Here is an 8381-nt window from a genome sequence, read left to right on the forward strand (position 1 = left end):
AAAACAATAGCCTCTCCCCTAATCATGGGGAACTTTCTAAGGATCTGAGTGTCTCCGTGACTCAGCGAAGCCTGCTGGTTTATACTTAGAGATACAAGTCACTCAGCCATGATAGGGAGTCCACAGTCACTCAGAACTGAAGGAATACAACACAAACCACAAAGCCTTTCCAAATCAGAACTGTAAGTATATGATATCTGTCTGCAGGCTTCTAAATAAACAGGTGAAGGAATGACAGGAATTTCGAAGCTGAAAACTCAGGACTTGTCCAGAGCATCTCTGAATATTTTATCTAGTGATTATGTATCTCTATTTTCTAATTATCTTCATCCTGAAATGGACTGTGTGTCTACAGATGGCCACTGGATCAGTGACTTTTAGCAGAATCTGTTTTTGCTGCCTTCATCATTTAGTTGGTTACAGTCAATCACACTGGGAAATAGACTCGGTTTGACTCAGTGAAAAGACCATTGGAATTTTGAAATTAGCTGCTTTGCATATTCACGAGGCTTCCTCCTATCAACTCGGGGCAAAGGTGGACTCCTCAGCCCCTCATTGATATGTACCAAATATTTTCTGACATTTATAACTACGCTTGGCGAGCTGGTTTCTCGTCAAATTGCCAGGGGACTGTCAGATTGCCTTTAGAGTTGAATCAAATTACAACATTCAACGTAGCTGTGGCTTCATTCATTTCACACACACACACACACACACACACACACACACACACTTAAAACAAAGGCAATTTATCCTATCTCATAAAATTTAGAAGAATTAAAGAAAAACAAAATTTAATTATAACTCAGTTATTCAAATAATTGCTGATATTTTAGTTCATTTTTAAATCTCAACATTTACATATGATATGTGCACACAAAATACAAACAAAATGGCTCCTGTCTATGTAACTTATCTATTATTATGTGTGCACTTCAATACATATGTACATCAATATGTTTCATATTATATGTGCAGTTGATTATTTTTCTTCTTATACCTTTGAAAACATTTTATTATTTTTTTTTAAATCATCTGAGCTTGGTGTAGAATGGGTGACCAGGCTATATTATCAACAGCTGAGGGCTTTCCACATACTATTGGGGTGCCATACATTGGTGCTTTGGAGATGAATCGAATAAGGTGTACTCAATTTAAAAGTGTACATTTCTTACAAAAGGAAAAACACCTGCCTGTATTTGATGATGTTTCTCACAGTAGGAGATCTTGGAAAACCTGAATGACCACCAGTAAGGAAAGAAGCAAGATGGGAGAAGAATCCTGTTCCAGAGCTCCATGCATAGTCACGTGAGAGGAAGTAGGTGTGCAGGTGACAGTTACAGACATTTAACAAACAAACAAACAAACAAAAACACATGTAGCGTGGAAAGCAAATGCGAGCTGCATGTAAAGCAGAATGACTGCAGCCACGCAGAGTCTCCCAGCAACCAAGTGTGCTCACCGTTGTTCTGTATGCCTGGAATCATTCACAAACTTAAAGTGGCTTCTTTATAAATTGTCCTGTCAAACGTGGGGGAGAATAAGCCCACATTGGTTTTGGGTTCTAGGTCAGATTATAGGTGGAACATGTGAGCTTTCTTGGTTGCTAGGGGTAGGGTGTGGAGGAGAAGTCCATTGACTGGTCATAGGAAATTTCCCCTAGAAGAAAGGAAGATTTTCCTGGGGTTGACGAGGATTTCCTGGGATTGGCCCTTTACCTGGCAAGAAGGTACATCTCTGTGTGGCCTAATAATCCTATCTCGAAACCTGTAACTTCTAAGAAACACGACCCCCCCCCCAAAGGCTAGTGAACAGTAGTGTTATTCATAATACAAAGCACTAGCAGGATCATACATCTCGACAATAGTGAAGTGAACAAATTATCATCATTATATCCATGCGATGGAATATTCTACAATCATTAAAAATAGAGTACTTTGCAGACATTAAACGCTATGCTATTGAAACATATTTGTGTGCATGAGGAAAATATTCACAATATATTTTGTTCAAGGAACAGAACAGGATATAATATAGAAACATAATACTGTCAATTTTATAAAATATGCATGCGAGCTTATATATTTGCAAATGACAGAGAAAATATTTTTAAACGTTACTACCTTTGATTTTATTAGTTCTTCATGCATTTCTATTTTGGAAATGTCCTGCTATAAACATGTTTTAATTCCCATAATAAAAAAAAATAGGAAAAAATTGGATGCTAAAATTGAGAACAGGCATCCATTCATAGCACACACTTCATGCAGACAGAAAACTGCCTAGGAAAGTGAAGGCTGGAAACTGTCTTCCTTCAAATTTGACTTTTTGTTTCTTCCAATTCAAAGATTTGCCATCTATGAGCGTGATGACAAGCACTCTAACTGGTGAGTGAGTGTGCGGGATTAATATTCGGAGTGTGAAGATCTGTAAACTCTACACCCACCTTGTGGTTTAAGCATCTTCTGCTTTGGCTCCTTGCACGGTGACCCACCTGAGCTGGGTCCCCTGTGAGGATCCCACCCATCTGCTCCTGTTTTTGCAAACCGTGCTCTTGACTCTGGTTTAAAAAAAAAAAAAAAAGCACCACTCCCCATTTTATAGCACTTACCACCTAGTAATGCAACTTTTTGCCCCAATGCCTGCCCCACACCCCCACCCCCACGATTTGAGCACCTCCTGGGGCCTGCTATGTGTTGTTTAACTTCATCCCGTTAAGGTCCGGCACAAGATCTGAAACACTCTCAATAAACATTGTTCAGTGGATGGCTGGAGTGTACTGTACAAGCAAACACTGTAAAATATGAACTCTTCATATATACAAAGCTCTTATTGTTGTTACCAAACCAATGTAATGTGTGGGTATAGAATAAAAGATTACACGGACAACTTACATGTCATTTTAAAAATTATTATTATTATTAATCATTATTAAATTATTGTTATTATTGCGTGGGCATCATTTGTATGGGGCGTACACGGGTGCGATGCACCCCTGTGATAATCAAGGACAACTTTATGTGTAGATTCTTTTTCCTCTCACCTGAACATGGATGCTTGGGGTGAGCTAAGGTTGTCAAGTTTGCTTTGCAAGTACTCTTTTTTTTTTTTTTTCTGGACACAGTGGCTTTATTAGCATGGCAGGGTGGCAATAGGACTTAGGAATTGGCATTGGGGCCCTTCTTCTTCCCAAAGGTGGGCACAACATTGACAAAGCGCCGGTTGTACTGCATTCGCCTCTTGGCCCGGCCTGTCTTCTTCTTCTTCTTTTCCTGTTTGGCCACCTTGGGAGTCTGACCTCTCACTTTTCCAGCCCGAGCCAGGGAACCGTGAACTTTACCTCCCAGCATGCGGCCTGCTACTTCCAGAGTGGTCAGGGCCTCTACGCCACACTGGCCTAGGGTGGCCTCATCCTCCAGCGGCGAGCCTGCCAGAAGCACGACTTGATCTTCGGGGGCAATGCCTTCCAGGGAGGCCACATGATCTTTGATCTGGGCGACCGTCTCCTGGCCGGTCACCTCGAGGGTGTGTAGTTCCTGGGCGCGGACAAAGAGCTGCATGTTGGCTACTAGCCCGCGGACGCCGCTGCTGCTACCGCGAAGATGGAGTCAAGAAAGAGCGCAAGTACTCTTACTTGCTACACTACCTCACTTTAAATATGAAAGTTTGTCTACATAAACTGGAGGTTTTAGAATGAACAAAATTTCTTAGCCTAAACCATCGGTAAAATAAGCTATGATGTGAAATACTTAGAAAAAAATATAGAGCAATATCAACCAACACTTACTGAGAAACGCCTAGCTTGCAGCACCATGACAACATCATGCGCTTAAGCATCTTGTAGGAGCAGAAGTGCAAATTACAGCAGGCTGCGGCGGAGAAGGCTCACCGGTGTCAGTTTCTGGTTATAAAAACTCATATAACACGAGGTTGCTCTCCCTTCTCCACTAAGCAGAAAATGCTGCAGTGGCCAGCGCACCATCTAGAAGCTCAGATCCAGCCAGCTCCGTGGAAGGCTTTGTCCCATTTGAGGTTCTATATATTTTTTTAAGTGATTTGGAAAGTTGGAAATGAACCAGGGAAGAGCAACCAAAATAATTAGTGTTGGCAAATGGACCTATGGGGAACAAAAGTGAAAAGAACTTGGAATTGCTTGAGCTGGAGAAGAGATTGCCTGCAGGGTGACCTCACAATCATTGCCGACAGATGAAGTGCTCTCCTAAGGATGGTACGTGCAGGGGAATGGGAACGTCAATTAATTATGTTCCTCCCCACTTCCGGTTTCCAAATTCCAGAACGGAACAGAATGGATCGAAGCAATCACTGATAGAAGTAACCTTAGGACTTTTAAAACGTGGTTTTTTTGTTTGTTTGTTTGTTTGTTTCTTTCCCTTTTTAACTTTATTTTACTTTTATCAAAGGGTGCAAACTTAGCCTGAGCACAAAGTAAGGCCTCAATTACTTATTCTTTGATCTCACTTAACCTAGTGTCCACAAGGTGAGGCAGCCACAGGCCTAGGGAACGTTCTCAGTCAGCCTTACTTACATACAATCCAACGGGTAGAAATTCCAGAAGCTGGAGAGAACCCAGAGAACCCAGATGTCCTTTCACAGAGAAATGGATACAGAAAATGTGGTGCATTTACACAATGGAGTACTACTCAGCTATTAAAAACAATGATTTCATGAAATTCTTAGGCAAATGGATAGATCTGGAGGATATCATCCTGAGTGAGGTAACCCAATCAGAAAAGAACACACATGATATGCACTCACTGATAAGTGGATATTAGCCCAGAAGCTCAGAATACCCAAGATACAATTCACAGACCACAGAAGCTCAAGAAGAAGGAAGACCAAAGTGTGGGTGCTTCAGTCCTTAGAAGGGGGAACAAAACACTCACGGGTGGAGACACAGAGACAAAGTGTGGAGCAGAGACTGAAGGAAAGGCCATCCAAGAGACTGCCCCACCTGGGGATCCATCCCATATACAGACACCAAACACAGACACTATTGTGGATGCCGAGAAGTGCTTGCTGACAGGAGCCTGATAAAGCTGTCTACAGAGAGGGTCTGCCAGAGCCTGACAAATACAAAAGTGGATGCTCTCAGCCAACCATTGGACTGAGCACTGGGTCCCCAATGGAGGAGTCAGAGAAAAGACTGAAAGAGCTGAAGTGGTTTGCAACCCATAGGAAGAACAATAATATCAACCAACCATTACCCCTAGAGCTCCCAGGGACTAAACCACCAACCAAATAGTACACATGGAGGGACCCATGGCTCTAGCTGCATATGTTGCAGAGGATGGCCTTGTTGGGCATCAATGGGAGGAGAGACCCTTGGTCCCATGAAAGCTCAATAGATGCCCCGGTATAGGAGAATGCCAGGGCAGGGAGGTGGGAATTTGTGGTTGGGTCGGGGAGGACCCTCATAGAAGGGTGAAGGAGGATGGAATACGGGATTTCTGGAGGGGAAACCAGAAAAGGGGATAACATATGAAGTGTAAATAAATAAAATATCCAATTATATATATATATATATGTATGTATTATATATTATATATGTATATATTATATATACAGATATGAAATATATGTTAAAATAATTATATATTTTTTTGCTATGTTATCCCAGAGTAGTTGGTCATGGAGTTGGGGTGGGGTCAGATAGGGGTGGGAATGAAATGGGGGAAGAACTCAAGAAAAAGTAAAGAGGGAACAGACTTGAGGAGAAAGATGAAGGCAGAGGGAGGGAGGGAGGGAGAGAGAGAGAGAGAGAGAGAGAGAGAGAGAGAGAGAGATTTTCCAGAAAGGGCAGAGTTTGACTGTCTGAAAATACTATAAGTTGCTGAATAGCAAGCAAACGTTTCCCTCCCATCTCAACATCAGGCACCAGGAAATTCCTTTCTCTCAGTACATAAACCCATTAGTTTGCCAAAAGGAAGATTTCCCTTGAAATGAAGAATAATTCTGAGTGTTTCTGAGAGATGACAAAGCTCTCTGAAGGGCAGTTTAAATTTTTCCTTGGAGGACACCTAGGACTTGTAGTCATGGAACCAACAAAACTCAGTTAGTGTCTTTCTGTGCAACTGGCCCCAGGGGCTGTTAGAACATCACACGAATCAAAAATGGTTCTGGGTCAAACTCTTTTGAGAAACACTGGGTTAAACCAAGTTAAATTGGGTTTGATGCTGAAGGTTACAGTGAAGACTTTACTATTACAATGTTAATTATGAATCTCCATGGTTTTCAGAATATCCCTCACTGTTTCCTCTTCTGGCAGAATAGATTGTCTGGCCTGGGTTTCATGAATATAACCTTAGTTGGCGTCATTAACGCACAACCTAACATGTTGACAGAGAGAGCGTTGGATCTTGTTTACAAGCCTTTTCCAGCTCTGTTTCACTACTAAGTTGGGTACGGTGACTCATCCCACTACATGCTAATCACGGCCTTTCACCAAGATTGACCTGCGAGTGACTGGTAGAACTTCATTAATGGAGATGAGGGTTGAATCTAGATGACTGTGTCTCACTGATAGCCAATATAACTTCATATTAACAGTGTGCTGACATGATCCCAGTCTATTTTAAATGACTGTTGTCTCAGTAGCAATTCGATGATTTTTCAGATGGTTAGAGTTAGGTGCTAATAAACAGGGTGTAATATCAGGCAATATGGGTAATACTTCTTCACAGGGCTGAGAGCCATAGAACTTGGAAAATTTAGGTAAAGCTTTTTCATAACAAATCTTGTTCATGCTCTCCTATGCACTATCACACCACCCCATAAAAGGAAAACAAGCCCTCTGAGAGAAAGTATTAGTAACGCCAAGGGGGTCTCTGTTCTTTTCCGTTGCTTTAGAGTCTTGTCACTTTGTAGCTTCTGATGATCTTCCTTTTCAAAGTTCTCTGTTCCCCTGGATAATAAAGTGGCCCCTTAAAGAACACACTGCATTCAGCTCTTGCTTGGCAGGCAGGAAGTGGCTGCCGGAGAGAAATTGCTTCCATCGGCAGGGAAACCTGCTGAGGTTGCAGGGCAGTCGTGGAAGCAGGATGCTCTGAGCTGCTTTGAGGGTTTTGCAGCTTGGATGGTTAGTCCAGAGGATGGTAATTAAAAGATCCCTTCAAGGGAAAGAGAACTTTCAAGAAAAGAGAAGAAAAAAAAACGAGAGAGAAGAGAAAACAAAAGATCCTCGAGTAAATCTGAAGAATGTTCTCGCTCTCCAGCCCCGTGCTGAACGCTGCTTGGAGCTGGGGGTGCATCCCCGAGTGTCTGGAGAAAACCCAGAGCCTTCTCTTCTCTCTGGTGCCCGACTCCAAGTTTCTCCAGCTGCCAGTCGGGTCAGTAGATGTGCGTACCACCATTTCCAGGCGTGCTCTGAGATCGGGAGGGCAGATTGTATTTCTCTCTCTGACGTACTGGCTTTGGCTATACTGTTTGGAATCTGCCATTTACACTGAAGATTTATCAGCCACATTGTGAGTCCCAACAGGAAGGAACCGGGGGACAAGAGTAGATTCCTCTTGAACTAAAGTGCTGAGGTCCAGGCATCGGCTGAAAACTGAGTTCTAATCGGAGGTACAGGTCAAGTCTAGACACAACATTGCTGGGCTCTGGGTCTGTGCTCTGAGGTTTGCCAGAACAAACAGAACTAAATATACACATACTTCTGTTGCCTGTAGGCCCTTGGACCTTTCTACTTCCTCTGCTAAGAAATGTAATGCTTTCTTGCACTCAACGCTACAGACCTATGTCCACATAAAAACTAAACCTACAAACTCAGATGCATCTGGTGAGCCATGACCTGGAACAAATGCAGCCTAACAAAGCTGGGGAATATCTCACAGCTGGTTTGCAAGGGACACCTCTGAATATCACCACCGCAGGCTGGGGACAGGCCACAGAAGCAGGCACACATACCCAAGTCTAGAACTTTCGGGAAAGAACAAAACTTTGTTTTGTTTTGTTTTTAAATGCTATACTACAACATACAAGTAAGAAAATAATAAAATACTAAAAACATCAAATAATCCTTTCCTTTCCCCCAAACACTTATAATTTATTCAGGATAATAATATAGCAGTATCAGCCAAGGTCATAGAGAACATAGACCATTTTCATCCAAACAAGCTATTTCAATACAAATAATTAGAGGGCCCACCTATTGTAAACGCATGGAAATAGGCGTTACATGGACATTGTCATGGGTTGTTGGAAGTCACTCCAAAGCTGGTTCTGGAAGTGAAACTGGGCCCTTGACTTCAGACTCCGTCCTGTCTGTGCCAAGTGTCCTCTAACAGCCTTGTCTGATGATGGGCAGCCTTACCTAACTCTGTGGCAAGGAAGGGGGAGAATGACGGGCAAAACAGCCCACG

At 42.5% G+C, this 8381-nt stretch overlaps 1 pseudogene; it reads right to left on the reverse strand.

Annotated features, from left to right (window-relative positions):
• Gm9843 (predicted gene 9843) lies at positions 3114-3619 on the reverse strand (annotated as a pseudogene).

Source organism: Mus musculus, chromosome 16 (assembly GCF_000001635.26).
Source record: "Mus musculus strain C57BL/6J chromosome 16, GRCm38.p6 C57BL/6J".
Lineage (NCBI taxonomy): Eukaryota > Metazoa > Chordata > Mammalia > Rodentia > Muridae > Mus > Mus musculus.